This window comes from Camelus ferus, chromosome 28 (genome assembly GCF_009834535.1).
Source record: "Camelus ferus isolate YT-003-E chromosome 28, BCGSAC_Cfer_1.0, whole genome shotgun sequence".
Lineage (NCBI taxonomy): Eukaryota > Metazoa > Chordata > Mammalia > Artiodactyla > Camelidae > Camelus > Camelus ferus.
The window spans coordinates 1,868,801-1,884,266 of NC_045723.1; the positions used below are offsets into that span (position 1 = coordinate 1,868,801).

A 15,466-nucleotide genomic window follows, 5' to 3' on the forward strand; every position below is an offset into this window, starting at 1 on the left:
ATAGGGAGAGTCATAGCAAAGGTGATGCTGAAGGAAGAATCATGCGAAACGAACACCTCGGAGGGGCCAGAGAGAGGGACGGGGTAATTATTTCGGAAGCAGTTGTGTTTGTCTAAGAAGGAAGGGGTGAAGGATTGTGCCAAGACTACAGTCATGGGAACGAAGGTGGGGGGACAGGGACACTTAGAAGAAGGACTGGTAGGACTTGAGTTAAGGTCATGAACGTATTCAGGCAACCAGCGCCTGCCAGGACCCAGTGCTGAACCAGTGAGCGAAGGGGCGCTTGTGACAAAGCGATGCTGGGAGAGAGCAGAGCCAGTGACCCCAGGGTCCTGGATGCCAAGATGAGAATTTTGCTAAGGAGGGGGAACCAAACTGCATAGATGGTCACCTGCAAAGCCCCTTTTCTTGACTTTTCCTCACTGTTTTCTTCCTTCCTGCTCCCCTTCCCAAGTTTCCTCCTGGGGAATCTGGGCTTTCTGAGCAGGGGTGTGCTAGTCCCAGGGCCACCAGTGAGCCACCTTTCTACCTCTTCCTGGCTTGGAAAGGGGGTTCCTAAGCCTCCGACTCAGCATTTGAAATTATTTCCCCTGCAGGAACTTTCAAATAATCCTCAGTAAAAAAATCGATGTGTGCAGAACTGCCCAGCTATTATAATTACAGATAGGTACAATTACATACAACTTGTCATAGTGACAGCTATAATCTCCAGAAATGCCCTAAGTCCACTGAAGTTTGACTCTGCTTGTGTCTAACCAGGAGACCAAATTGTGCTTTTAAAAATTCCAGTTATCTTCCCCTCGCTTTTTTCTTGGCCATTTTCCTCCAATAGACTTTTTTTTTTTTTTTTTTTTTTTTTTTTATTGGCCTAAACTGTTGTTGATTCTGACTCCATCTTTCCGTTGTTTGTTGTTTTTCCTTCAGGGTACATGGGGCTCTGCCTACTTTGGAATCTTTCTTCACATTGGTTGGGTGTTTTGGGTTTTTTTTTACCCCCCCATAATTTTTTTTCAACTTTTCTCTGTATCTCTGCTTATTTGCTGAATACCTTTGAGACAAGCATATCTGAGCTTGGTGCTTTGCTTGGCTGAAACGCATTCTGCCTGTTAATCGTCATTTCTGCTCTCATCACACTGACTCTGTCTCCTGACAGAGTCAGGTAGGAGGCCCTTCCTCCACTCTCCTTCTGTAAGGGATGAAATCCCCTTTTGAAAATCAAATCTTTCTTTATTCTTTTTATACTCTGAACCCCTATTCCACCCCCCACGTGAAAATACTTGATGTCTTGTACGTGTAGCTTCAGAACCTACGATTATGAATGCTGTTTGCAATATTGAGTCTCTTGATTTTTTTTTAATCTTTCCCTGATTAAATTCATGTAATGATTAATTCTGCTTGTCTTTTATAATTCCCTTATCTTTATTCTGGCTTCCTTGTGTCTTTAAAAGAGAAAAAGACAGAAACAAAGGCCCTCTCTACTGTTCTGTCCTTAATTGAATATATTTCTTAACCACTTTAGCTTTTTAAAATTGCATTAAATGTACTGTCTTATTTTGAATATTTTGTGCTGCATAATATAACCATCATTCCAATTCCTTTTCTTTAGGTTTTAAATCTTTAAAATGAAGGTTTTCGTAGGATTTTGGAACTAGGGAAAACACTGTTTATGACAGTCCTCTCATTTTACAGCCCAGGAATTTGAGGTCCAGGGAAGTTAAACTATTTGTCCAAAATGAAGCAGCCAATCAGTGCCAGAGTCAGAAGCAGAAACCTGGTCTCTGACAGCTTGGATTCCAGTTACAGACATGCCCTGAGAAACCTCATCTAAGACAGTCTAAAAATAAGATACACAGCATCACTCAGGACATTAACTTTGGGGAAGTGCACTTACTTTTCATCCAGAAATGTGGTCCTCCTTACCTCATGCTAGTTAAGAGTACACTTCTCATCCTCTCCCACTAAGCCCAAGATTCACGGCAATTTAGAATGTTCCTTGGGTTTGCTTACTGTGCTAGGGAAGGGGAGAGAGAAGTGCTGATAAATTAAGCCTACGTCCTCACACAGCTTTCGCCATAACGGTGGGATGTGGTGAGTCCCGGAGACAAGTTCTGCCAAAGTCCCACGAATGGTCCAAGGTCATGGGAGTTTGCTAGCCCCCAGGAAAGCTGAGTTGAAAACGGTTGGTCCTGGCCTGGGTTCTTTATGATGTTTGTAGGCAGAAATGGACTGCTTTAACCCCCTAAGGAAAGTTTGCCCCACCTTCCAGATCAGCGAAACACAGAGCTTTATTTAATCTTCGTTAAGTATTCCTTGGCTGCAATTTACTGAAATCAACTGGAGTCGAAGCTCAAGATGAATAGAGAAATTCATGCCAAGGACACAGGCCTGTGTCACAGAGATGGGGCAGGGGCGGGGCAGGCCTAATAGGGCCGGGAGCCAGAGTCTGGAAAAGCCCTGAGAGGAAGCCCAGGAGGAGTTCTCACCACCTGTGGCGACTTTACTCCAGGAATTGGCTGCAAGAACCCACGAGAATAGGCTTCTGCCCCCACCCCCACCCCCAGCCTATAAATTCACCAGAGCTCCTGAGGTTACATGTCACATGAGGATACCCACTCTCAGTTCTGAGGCCAAACCCCCTGGGAATTCCCGCCCAGTGGTGGTCTAATACAAACCACACACACACACACACACATGCGCGCGCGCGCTCACATTGTCTAAGGAAACACTCCTTGTAGTCTGAAATGGTCACAGCATGCTTTTTTCTAGGCTGCTGCGCGGTGGTAGCATTCCCAGGCAATTCATTAATAAAACACATTGCTTCATGTATGAGAAGATTTAGAGAAAAGCAGAGGAGGGAAGCAGGAAGAAAATCTATCACTCAGATAGATTATTGATCAATCTCGGTCAGTAAACACGGGCTCTGAAACATCTGATATGACGATCACACAGAACAACTGACCTGACCAACTCGAAACATAATCATTTGTTAATTTGAAAAACACCCAAGCAAGGAGACTTCCCCTTAAACTGAATGGCGCACACATTATCCCTTTCCAAATTTCACCAAAATGACCATGAAGGGATTTTAAGATTTTTTTATTTCCTTTTATTGAAGGATAGTTAATTTACAATGTTGTGTTAGTTTCAGGCGTACAGCAAAGTGATTCAGTTGCACACACATATATATCTATTATTTTTCAGATTCTTTTCCATTATAGGTTATTTTACAAGATACTGACAATAGTTCCCTGTGCTATACAGTAGATCATTGTTTATCTATTTTATATGCAGTAGTGTGTATTTGCTAATCTCAAACTCCTAATTTATCCCTCCCCTCAACTTTCCTGGGATTTTTTTTTAAATAACAGGGTCTCAGTCATCAAACATCTCTCTCTACGCTTATTCCTTAATTAATTATATCCAGCTGCATGGATTTAAACATCAGCCATAAACTACCAACTCCAAAATGTATACCCCCCAATCCGGACATCTCCCCAAACTCTGCAATTGAATATCTAACTGCATATACAATAGTACAAGGAAAAATCCAAAATAGGTGAGCATGAGCGTCTAGAATGAAAGGGTCCATGAAGTACCCAACATAATGAACAGAAAAAGAGCCACACCACAGCAAATAATTGTGAGATTCTGGGACACCAGAAATAAATAGAAGATCTAGGGACAAAAACAAGTGTCATCACAGGTCTGGGAATCAGAATGGCATCAGATTTTCAACAGTAGAAGTTACAACATGATTGAGATATACCTTCAAATTGCTGAGGGAAATTATTTAAAATTTTAAAACATCGCCACTCAATCAAATATGAGTAGAATAAAGAAAAAAATACCTTCTTTTGCACTGTTTCTCAGGAAGATGTTAAAGGATAAGCTCTAATGAAATAAGGAACTGAAAGAAGAAAGAAGACGTGAAATTGAGATGGACCTAGGAGAAAGGGGTTCCCAAATGGCAAAAAGAAATCTCAGAACGACTGCTGGGCGACAGAACTCAAGGGCCACTGGGCCCTTTTGGAGCAAGAGGGCGGAGTCCTTTGTCCTCCAAGAACTGGCCTCTAAGTTATGGTCTTATGAGTCCAAAAAAAAAATGAACTGATTGATTAGCTGATTACAAAAAGAAATTGTGATCCTATAAACTATATGAGTCACTTCTGAATGCTAATGTAAATAGTTACAATAATGTAAACAAGAAATATTGACATAAGCAACTGTTGTGACACACCCATAGCGAGAATGTGTAAGTTGTCAAGGTTGGTCATAGTACTATCTTCTTCTATTTTTAATGCCCATGGAGCATTAAATCATTACCAATGCCACGTGTGATATTGGTCATTTGTGTCTTCTCTGTTTTTAATTGGTTGGCCAGCCAAGAGTTTGATCAATCTTATTGATCTTTTCAAAAGAACCAAATTTTGTTTTTATTGATTTTCTTGAGTGTTTCCTGGTTTTCAGTTTCACTGAGTTCTGCTCTAATTATATCATTTTAGTTTAAAATGTCTCTTGACTTTCTTTGATCCTTGAGTTCTTTAGAAATGTGTTGTCTAACTTCCAAATATTGGGAGATTTCTTCAACTATTTTTCTGTTAATTCCTTTGATCTTTGTGGTCTGAGAACGTACTTTGTATGATTTCTATTATTTTAAATTTGTTAAGGTATATTTTATGGCCCAGAATGCAGTCTGTCTCGGTGAATGTTTCACGTACAACTGAGAAGAATGTATGTTCTGCTCTTGTTGGATGGAGGATCCTATACGTGGCAATTAGATCAAGTTGATTGATGGTGCTCTTCCGGTCATCCAGATCCTTCCTGACATTCTTCTCCCTGCTTGTTCTATGAATTTCTGACAGAAGGGTGTTGACATCTCCAACTATAATAGTGGATTCGTCTATTTCTTTTTTCAGTTCCATCAGTTTTCGTTTCCTATATTTTGACATTTTGCTACTAGGCATATACACAAGGAATGTTATGTCTTCTTGGAGAATTAACCCCTTTATCAATATGCAATCGTCCCTCTTTATCCATGATAATCTTCCTGGGGTGGGGGAAAAGGGTAATAGTGGTAGCCTTACTTGATGAAAAAAAAATACTTTAAACAACTAATGGGGGTGTGTCAGGTGCCAACTTGAAGGGGCTACCACTGGCCAAATCTAGGACAATTCATAATACGTAGGATAAACACATTCATGCATTTTGTGGGGCTCTTCATGTTCTGACCTCTGCTTGCCTCTCCAACCTCCTTTTTCAGCACTCACCCCACCCCCAGCCCATGCCCCTCTATACTTCACACTTTGCAGTTTCTGGAATGTTCCCTGTTCTCCCTCCCTTCTCTGCCTTTACACATGTTGCTCCCTCCAGGGGAGTGGCACTCAACTGGCCTCTCAGTCCTTACTCAAGAAGTCACTCTCTCTAGGAAACCTCCTGGACACCCTTCCTCCGTGCTCCCTAGAACACCCTCCGGGGGCAGCCCTGAACCCGCACTGTAGATGTGTGCTTACGTATTAGGTCCCCCCACTACACTGGAAACTCTTTGAGGGCAGGACATGCATTTTGTTCACTGTTGACGCAATGGTGACTGACGGCATTCAGAATGCTCATCATAACTAATTACTGAATCATTCTGAATCTTGTGAACTACATAGTTTAAATGTGTTAGATTTATTCCAGGACCCCCACGGCTACCAAAATCCCCAGATGCTCACGTTCCTTAATGTAAAATGTCAGGCCTCTGTATCTGCGGGTTTGGTGGCCCCAGATTCAGCCAATCGTGGATAGAATCCTGCCATTACGCAGGGCCGACAGTATATACTTCCCTGTTCATGGTGTTTCTTTACTAGGTACAGATACTGTGTTTAGAAGAATTAAGTCTTGGTAAGCCAATTCTGATTCCAATTTCCTAAGCTTTTGTGGGCTTGTGCTCATTTTTGTTATTTCATCTTTTCTGAATAAATTGTTTTATAACATAAAAGCATATATTACCTTATGATAATCAGCAAGATCACTCTTTCCTAAGAGTAAGTCACACAAGGTACAATGTGTATTTCACCCAAGGGACTTGAGTACAAATCTTTGGGTTTTTTCTAATGGTTTCATGTTCTTATTTTCTGTTTTTGGTATTTCAGAGACTAGATGTGGATGTTTCCAAGAAAAGTTTACTGCTGGAAACGGAGGTTAAAGGACAGCAGAGCCATGCCCTTACTCAGGGCTGTCCCTAAAGGGCTCAGGGGGTTTGCACTTTTATAAGATCCTGAGATGACAGTAATGTTAGACATTTTAAAAATGATTTTTAATGAAGTTCAGAAAAGAGGAATAAGGGGCAGTGCCCCGAAGCACCGCCCCAAAGCGCCTCCCCATGGGTGGGAGTCCAGAGTAGCCATCTCAGGTACTCTACCCAAAGGTCAGGCCAGCTTCCCTTAAGCTGGGAAAGATAGTCCTCATGGAAATAAATGAAAGTAAATGAATGAATGAATGTAGGTGACTGGATGAAATTGAAATAAAAGGGTCTTCGGACATTGTGTAATATATTATGGGATAGCATCAAAGAATATTCTAGAATGGACCAAAAAAAAAAAAAAAGTGGAAACTTTGGCCACGTATTTGTACCGAGGATTTCAGGGTTTGTATACACTGTTTATGTATTCTTCATCTCTCTTTTTATCCTATTTTATCCAGAGAGCAACCCGATATTTTTCCCCCTTGTTATCAGAGCCTGCCTACTAGTTTGGACTAAAATGCAGTTAATAGTGTCTCACTATATTCTGCAAAGGTGTTGCCAAGGTCAGTTAGCTCAATGTCTGTGTTTCTTTCTTGAGAAAATACAGAAGAAAAACAAACACAACTTTGACTCGAATAGGAGAAAGTGGGAAAGAAAATTGAAATACAACAGTACACCTGCAGATTTCACAGGTTATTTTTAATTTGAAAATCGAGTCTTGCCATTTCATATTGATGGAAATCTGACATTTAGAGACATATATTAAAAGAAACATATTAAGGGGTCGCCATTGTTTTTCTGTGGTATTTCAGCGGATGATACCCTGATGCTGCAGTTGGCAACTTTGAGTCTGTTGAAATTACACCATTTGTTTCAAGTTATGACGTCTCAGAAAAGCATGCAACCTGATTTTGCGGGCTAGAGACAAGGAATACTGAAGTTGAGGTGCATTTATGAAAGTTCATAAAATGGCAAAAACGAAGGGGCTTGAAATAAGAAACAAGTCGCTTGAACATCCTCCCAATTACCAGTAAACAAGTCTTAGCTCTGCAAAGTCAGTTTTCAAGAGTGCTAATTGTTTCTTAAGCACCTGCAAACTCTTCAAGTCTTACAGGTAAGGAACTAAGGGCTAAAGTGTTGCGCCTTTGCACGGAGATTCGCTTCACGTTTGTGTATTCACAACAATAAAGACTATTCTAATAGCAATGTGGAATCCCCAGGCAAACCGACATTGCCAAGAGGGGGAAAATGGTCCTTAAGGAACAATTGTCTTCTGCTGGAAGGCCCTCAATTAAAACTGTATTTAAGCATACATAATACACCTTTTTTTTTTTTTTTTTACATTAGTAGCAAATTGCTTTCGCGTGTAGCCCCAGCACTGCAGATGCGATGCATTACCTGCCGGAGGTTTACAAACATCCAGGTGCAATGCAGGGCGGGATCATCGCACAGGGAATGGTGTTCGCGCCCCCGCGGGAGCGGGCAGCACTTAAACCCCGCGGCGCGGTGCACATTTCCACTCATCTACGTTGGCCCTGATTCTCGGTTGCTCCCCGACACAGCAAAGTGTCAGTTCACTTGTGTCCTTTTCTCCACTAGATGTCACTGTAAATCAACCGCTAGAGGTGGGGGTACCCGTGTGTTTTACGGGTCTTCAGACAAATTTTCCAGGGTTTTAAGCATGGTTAGTTCCTGCACTTCTGTCCTCCGGGACTGGGAGTCCAGAGCGGAGCAGGGGCTCGCTGAGCGGAGAACGGCGCGGCAACAGGAGCGGGAAGCGCGCAAGTGCCCGGGTGCAGGGCGGCGGGCCCGCGCCGCATCCTCTCCGCCCCCGCAAGCGAGACGGTCACGTGCGGCGGAGGCGCTGCCCGCTGCGGGCCGGCCGGGGAGGGGCGCCGCGCCCATGATTCGGGGTCGCCCGGGGCAGGGCGTGAACCGGGCGCGTGCGCCGCGCGGGGAGCAGCGCGAGCCAGGGCGGGGACCGCAGCCCGCAGCAGCGCGCGCAGGGCGGGCCGCCCGCGGCGGGGAGGGGCGGGGAGGAGCCTGGGAGCGCGCCGCCGCCGGAGGGGGAGGGGCGGGGCGGGGCCGCGGCGCGCGCGCCCGCCCGCCGGAGGGGGAGGGGCGGAGCAGCGGCCGAGCGCGCGCAGGCCGGCCCCCGCGAGCGTGGGGCGAGCGTGGACCGCGGCGCGGCGGTGCGACTCCTTCCCCCGGCCCTCCTCCCCGCCCCCGGCGAGGGCACGGGGCGGCGGCGGCGCGGGGGCCGGCGAGGCCGGAGGAGGCGGCCCTGCCCGGGCATGGTGGTCCGGGGCAACGCGGAAGGTGAGCGACCCCCGGGCGGGCGGAGGGGTGGGGGCGTGGTGGGACGCGGCCCGCGACGCCCGGCGCGGCCCGAGCGCGGACGGCCTGAGGCGGCTCGGGGAGGGCGCGCCGGCCCGGGCCCCGCGGCCCGAGCTCTCGCGGCCTGGGCGGCCCGCGGCGGCCCGAGCGGGGCGGCTGCCGGGTTATGTAACGCGTGACCTCCCCTTCCCCCTCCGCCATGGCGCGGCCGGCCCGCCGCCCCCGCCGCCGACTCGCGCCCGCGGCCCTGCCCGCCGCGCCCCCGCGTCCCGCCGGCGGACGCCTCCCCGGCCTCGCTCTGACCGCGCCGGCGCCGGGCCGGCCATTCATTCACGCGCGTTGGGTCGCGGGTTCTGCGCGTCGCAGGATGTCGGCCCGGGCCAAGCGCTGGGTGCTCCGCCCGGCCTCCCGCCGCGGCCTCTCCCCCCGTAGGATCCCGGAATCGGTGTCGGACTTTCCGAAGGCAATTTTCCCTCACTTACTTCCCTCGTTGCTTGTCTGTTGCCTTAATCCGCCGGGCACCTTTCCCCAACTGTCCTGACAAGTGGCGCGCTCCCACTCCGCTCAGAGAAAATGATTCAGCACCTGTGTGGACGGAAAGGGCCGGTTCCGTACGGCTTTCACTGCTCTTGCTACCGAACCCCAGTTTGTAGAGAAATAATAGCTTAGTATATCACTCCTTAGTTGACACCCCCCCGCCTTGATTTTAAAAAACAAATGCACCTGGTGTAAATCTACTGTTTCTGTTTTCCGCGTCTTTTCAGATCACGCATAGCGGGGAAATGGTATCATTTACGTGAAAATAACGTAGACTAGCACATCTCATAAAAGGGCTTGTAACTAACTGGCGTGTGTAACAATTCTTAATTGCGTGTGTCTGCCTGGCCTCTCCACTAGTCTTGGAGAACTAGCCATTTCCTCTGTAGGTGGGGTAGGACCTGCCGTAACCTTGGTTCTTCCAGCGGACTACGCGGTAACCCATCCTGTGGGGTACCGTCTACCTGCCTCCCCAACTTCCCGTGTCGGCTTCCCCACGCAGCCTTGCCTTAGCCGGTGCGGATGCTCCTAGCGTGTCCTTCCCTCCCTGTATTTCCTGTGACTCTTGGAAGCTCACCTGAAGTCCTTTTTCCAGCAATCCTTCCCGGGTCTAGAAGGAACTCTGTTCAATCCTCAGGCTATGTCTTTGCTGCTTTTCATGTGTTAAGATGATTGTCTTTTTATCCATATCCTCTTTTTCTCTCGAGGTCTCTTGAGGGCAGAGTCTGTACCAAACTTGTCATAGAACTATTTCATAGTAAACAATACCTATTTAAGTGTTTTTTTTTCCCCTGAAGAGGAGGGAATCTCTCTTTTAGTTTCTTTAAAGTCTTAAGTATAAAATACTTTTACAAAAAATGTGTTTGAATACGTAAGATCACTTGATTTTCTCCACCCCCAACTTCAAAACTCAGATTCTATGTAAGAGAAAGAAACCCTGTCCTCACCAGCAACAAGCTAGTCATTAGTAAGACGTTAGAAAGACTACATGTTATGTATATTTTACAGTCCTTTCTTTGATAGCTGCCATAGTAGACAAAAACTTCGGAGTTAGACATAGATTTAAATTCAGGCTCTGCCCATTATTAGGTGTGTGACCTTGGACAATTTAACTAATATCTCTGATTTTTTCCTAATTTGTATGATGACAGCATCATTTCCTACCTTGGGTGGCTGAGGATTAAATGAGTTGTTAAGTGTAAAGCATCTAGTGAGCCACTGGTACCCAGTGGCGCTCAGTAAATACGTATTCCCCTTGGTATACCTCTTTATTGCAGTTCACAATCTAGAATGTGCTGGGATGTGCCGAGACAAAGCACAAGAAGAAAGCTAATCAGAAGAGGTGATAGGTACCTCTTGTCTCCAAATAAATGAACAAGCCCTAAACTAAAGAGCAGTGAAGCTCTGCTTCTCAAGAATGTATGACATGTACATGGCATATGCAAACCATAGAGTATATTAAATAGAACATTTATAAGTGAGGGAAATACCTTGTAATCTTGTTTTCCTCCTGCAATAGCACCCATAAAGCATTAACATGGATATTAAAAAAGAATCTCTGATTTTTTTTTCATGGTCAAGTCAGGAATGGGGGATGAGGAAGGAGGAATATTAAAAGTTTTTCAGGGACAGTTAGGCTGCATGCTGTTCTTAGAGTATCGCAGGTACTTACAGACAGTACGTGAATCTTTCAGGTATCTCTCCTTTAGACTGCTGTACCGGTGCCTTCCCTGGTGTCCCTGTTTCTCTTCCTCCCTTCCTGACTGATGCCCATGTAACAGTCAGAGTGGTCTTTTTAAAGACATAAATCATATTGTCACTCTCGTGCTCAGAATCCTCCAAAAGCTTCCTGTTACCCTTAGAACTGAATCAGAACTTCTTGCCATTTCTTGACCAAACCAAACCGTTCCATCTTAGGGATGTTACATTTGCTGTTCTTTTAGTTGGGCCACCCCTCTCTCCTGGTGGTTATCTTGTGTTGACATCTTCCATTTGCCGCTCAGATGTCATTGTCCCAGAGAGGCCTTCTCTGATCCCTAAAATAGAAGCCAGCCCTCCCTCTGTGGCTTTCAGTTCATTTTGCTTTATTTCTCTTCATAACACTTACTGCGAAGTGAAGGTACACTCCTCACTGACTTACCCATTTCCCCTGTTAGACTTGCCCACTGCAAGGTAGAGGCCTTGTCTGACTTATTCATGGCTCTGTCCCCAGTTGCTTAGAAGGGTGCTTGGCACACAGTAGGCCCTCAGTGAAACTTGTTAAATGAGTAAATGGTATAGTTGATTTAAACATTGGTTCTGGAGTCAGACAGCCTGGTCAGAAACCTGGTTCCTACCACTTCCTGATTGTGTGGCCTTGGACCAGTTAATATCTTTTGGTGCCTTAGTTTACTTGTCTGTAAGGTGAAACAGTAGTACCTACTTTATAGGACTATAGTGAGAAATAATTGAGTTAATATATGTAAAGTGCTTAGAACAGGGTAATTTTTCAGTTTTTGAAACCAATACTTGACATTAGCTTGGAGTATTCACTTAGGATTTTGTGTTTTTGCATGAGATAAAAATGCTATCATTGAATTTTATCTTATTTTGCTGAATTTTTTTGGTTATCAAACTTATATTTATGAAACTCCTTTATACATTTTGTGGGTGTCTAGAACAGATTGAAAAATTAACTGCTGGGAATAGTGACCAGTATTTGGTCTTAATGTGTAAGTCAGCTTTTTTATTCTTAGATCGGTGGAAGATACTAAGAGTGATCATCTCCACAGCCGCCCAACAGAGTGGCTTTTATATATTTCCCTTTGAAGTTCAGCTGGAGATGTGATTGTGGTGATGAAAGGACTTGCTGGAGGCTGAAGACAGGAAAATCCTTGAAGATCCGGTTGAAGTATGAGCCTTGCAGTGTTTGGGAAAGGAGAGATGCTTTATCATCTTCAGTGTGTGCATCACAGGTCCTCCCCCCTCCCCGCCCCATTGTATTTGGTTCTCAAGTGGAGCTTATAGCAACCCAGCTCTACTTTGTATCTTCTTTCCTTTGTGTTCCTCTTTCCATCGTGTGCTTTTGTTTTCTCTCTAGCATTTACATAAATAGGAAAAAATTGATGGGGACAAACAATAATTTTGTAATAGATACTTTGAGCTAATGCAACTTGAATTATTCCTAGAAACTAGGATTCTGCCTTTGGTAGTTGTACTTGCATGATGCCAGTTATTTTTACTTAGTCCACTCCTCTTTAGTAAAATGCCTCTTTGTAGGAACGTTGTTTCATTTTATTTCTGTCTGAGCTTTAACCAGTAGGATCCTAAACTTTGGGCCTTAACCTTGAAAAAAAAAAATCAAAATAGTACTTCTCTATGTAACATTTGTTCCAAAATTTATTTAATAATTGTTGATTCATTATATATTTACTGTATATCAGGCTCTTTGCTTAGTGCAGTCTCATTTAATATTCCCAACCATCATGTACGGTAGACACAGTTATAAAGAAACAGATTCAGAGAGATGATACTACTTGGGCAGGTCACACAGGTAAGAAAGAAGCCAGGATTTCAGTCTGTTTCCACATGATTCTGCAACTCAAGGTCATTGCTGCAAGGCACCTTAAAAACAAGATTTTTGTTTGGAAACTTGCCATTATGTTTTATCGTGTTATTTGTATGTGTTGTTGTTCTTCACTAGCAGTTTTATCATCTGTGGCTGTTCCTCCCTCCCTCCCTCCCTTCTCTCCCACAACTTACAGTGGGATTATTTCCTGATAAACCCATTGTAAGTTGAAAATATTGTGAATAGAAAATGCATTTAACACACTCACTTACTGAACATCATAGCTTAGTCTAGCCTCCCTTAAACATGCTCAGAACACTAACACAAAGCCTATTTTATAAAGTGTTGAACATCTCACATAATTTATTTAATACTGTACTGAAAGTGAAAAATAGAATGGTTGTCTCGGTGCAGAATGGCTACAAGTGTATCAGTGGCTTATCCTCACGAGCCTGTGGCTGACTGGGAGCTGTGGCTCACGGCCTCTGCCCAGCAGCACAGGCGAGTGTCATACTGATACCACCAGCTCCGGAAGGGATCAGATGTCAAGGTGCAGTTTCTACTGAGGGTGTATCACTTTCACACCACCATGAAGTCAAAAAATTGTAAATTGAAGCGTCGTAAGTTAGGGGCCATTTATGTTAAACACTAAGTGTGAGACATTTTAACAGGTTGATGATATGCAAAATCAATTCTTTTTTTATTAAGTCATTAAAAATAAGAGTATCACGTGTATCATGGTAGGTCAGCTTTGTGATTAGTTTGAAAAGGTTTTTGCATATAATAGGTGTGGAACATACAGATATGATAGATGTGGAACATCGGATTTAGGAAAACACTAATGTCTAAAATTGTTTTAAAGCTAAAATACATTTCACGTAGCAAGTAAATACATGTGTTTCTGCTCATTATGCAGCAAATTTTTGTTATCTTTGTTTTTCGTAAGTAAGGAGGGACACTTCAGTGTGGAATGTTTTTACACCATGGTAAAGCTGTAATGATTTTTGACATCTACATGTGAGATTTTTAAGATTTGAAGAATATCTAAATTATGCGTTGTTGATTTCTCGACACTTACGTAAACTCAGAACACCAATGCTAGAATGAACCTTATAGATTCTGTAGGCCATGCCCTTTATTTTTCTAGAGGAAAGTCAGACCTGACTGATTAAATGGAGAAATAGGACTAGAATCAAGCGGTTTGTCATTTGTCCCCCTTTAATTGTTGGCTTTAAAGTAATAGAAACAATTCTATAATGGAGTTACAAATCACCCTTTCTCATTTAGGCAGGCAACTGCCTTATTGTTTGAGAAGCCTTTTAAATACCAATCTGGTTTTTTGGCTTTATCCTTAAATTAAAAGCTTAGTTAGGGGTGGGTAAAACAGTTGGTCTTGATGTGAACAGTTTTTACCTGAATGCAGTATCTGAGTAACCAAAATGTTGCCATTGCTGTTAGTCATTACTTATCATAACTGAGGCTAAAGTGAGCTCTTTGGAGGTGTAGGCGGAAAATAATAGCTGAATCTTACATTTTCTAAACAGTTATTTCTACACTTGAGATTACTATGAATGGACTTGCTGTGTTTTTGTCATTTAAGCATTAGTCTTAATGATGTAATTGAAATTGTGATTTAGATTTCTTGCTCTTTTAAATGCTTTTCATCAAATTTCTGAATTTTGTCTTATAATAAGCTGTATTTCTAGATGACTTGTTGATTATCTATTTTAAGCCTTTAAAAAATTTCAAGTGGACAAACCTGAATTTAAAAAATATTTTAACAATTTCTTCTTTAATATTTTTGAGAGCATAACCAAAAAAGTCCCTTTTTGTAATGCTTTATGCCTTAAAACATGCTTTCACTCGACTTTTTCCTCACTCAGTTCCCAGGGGAGTCCTGAGAAGCAAGATAGGGCGGTGTGTCCTGTTTCCTAACCACAGTGTGATTCTGGGACTGACTGCCCAGAGTAGGGGTGGACGTCCCAGGTGAGGGCACAGTCCCCGGGCTTGCCTTACCTCAGACACAGCTGTAGGTTCCAGGGCTGCCCAGCACCTGCTCTGCTGACCGTCTGGCCACGTAAGTGGGATTTCCCACCGCCCTCTTAGATATGATTATTTGTTAGAATGCCCTTCAGAACTCCGGGAAGTACTGTGCTTAGAATTACAGTTTTATGATAAAGGATACAAATCAGGACCTGCCAAGTGAAGAGATATGTAGAGAGAGGTCTGGGAGAGTCCCAGATATGAAGCTTCCATGTCCTCAGGACCTGTCAGTCCCATGCCATGTCAGTTTATGATTACCAGCTGCAGAAGTTCACCCGAGCCACAGGGTCCAGAGTTTTTATTGGGGTTTTATTACCTAGGCATGGCTGATTGAATCATTGGCCTCAAGTTCAAATTCCATCTCCATACCCCCTCCTCTTCAAGAGGTCAGGCTGATACCATCTGACTCAAAGCCACCCCTGCAACCACTTGGTTGGCCTCTCCAGCATGGCCAGCCCCATCCTGAAATGAGGGGCCCACTGGGAGTCACCTGTTAATATAAAAGATGTGGTCCTAGGGGTCCACCATGGAAAACAAAGAGACTATCAGTTGTGAAATTCCATGTGTTCAGAGTCTCCCAGGAACCGGGGACAAAGGCCAGCCAAAGTCTTTGTTAGAGAACAGTAGCTGAAGAAGTGGGACCAGACCCTTGTGCAGCTGTGACAGTTCAGACTAGAGCGCGCCTCTGTAGCAGTAGCTCGGAGGTCTCCAGTGTGCCAAAAACTGGAGCAGGCTGCATTTGAATGTATATCTGTGTACATAGGAAGATTGCCTTC

At 44.1% G+C, this 15,466-nt stretch overlaps 1 protein-coding gene across 4 annotated transcripts in view; it reads left to right on the forward strand.

The window, feature by feature from the left end:
- The first annotated feature begins 8,349 nt into the window (after window positions 1-8,349).
- REV1 (REV1 DNA directed polymerase) overlaps window positions 8,350-15,466 on the forward strand; it is a 73,844-nt gene continuing 66,727 nt past the window's right edge. For 3 of the 4 annotated variants that reach the window (XM_032469735.1, XM_032469734.1, XM_032469736.1), the window contains exon 1: window positions 8,351-8,545. The gene's annotated coding sequence lies outside the window, so the exon portion shown is untranslated. Of the gene's footprint in view, window positions 8,546-15,466 lie in introns of all 4 variants that reach the window. The other variant, XM_032469738.1, reaches the window with a different exon arrangement.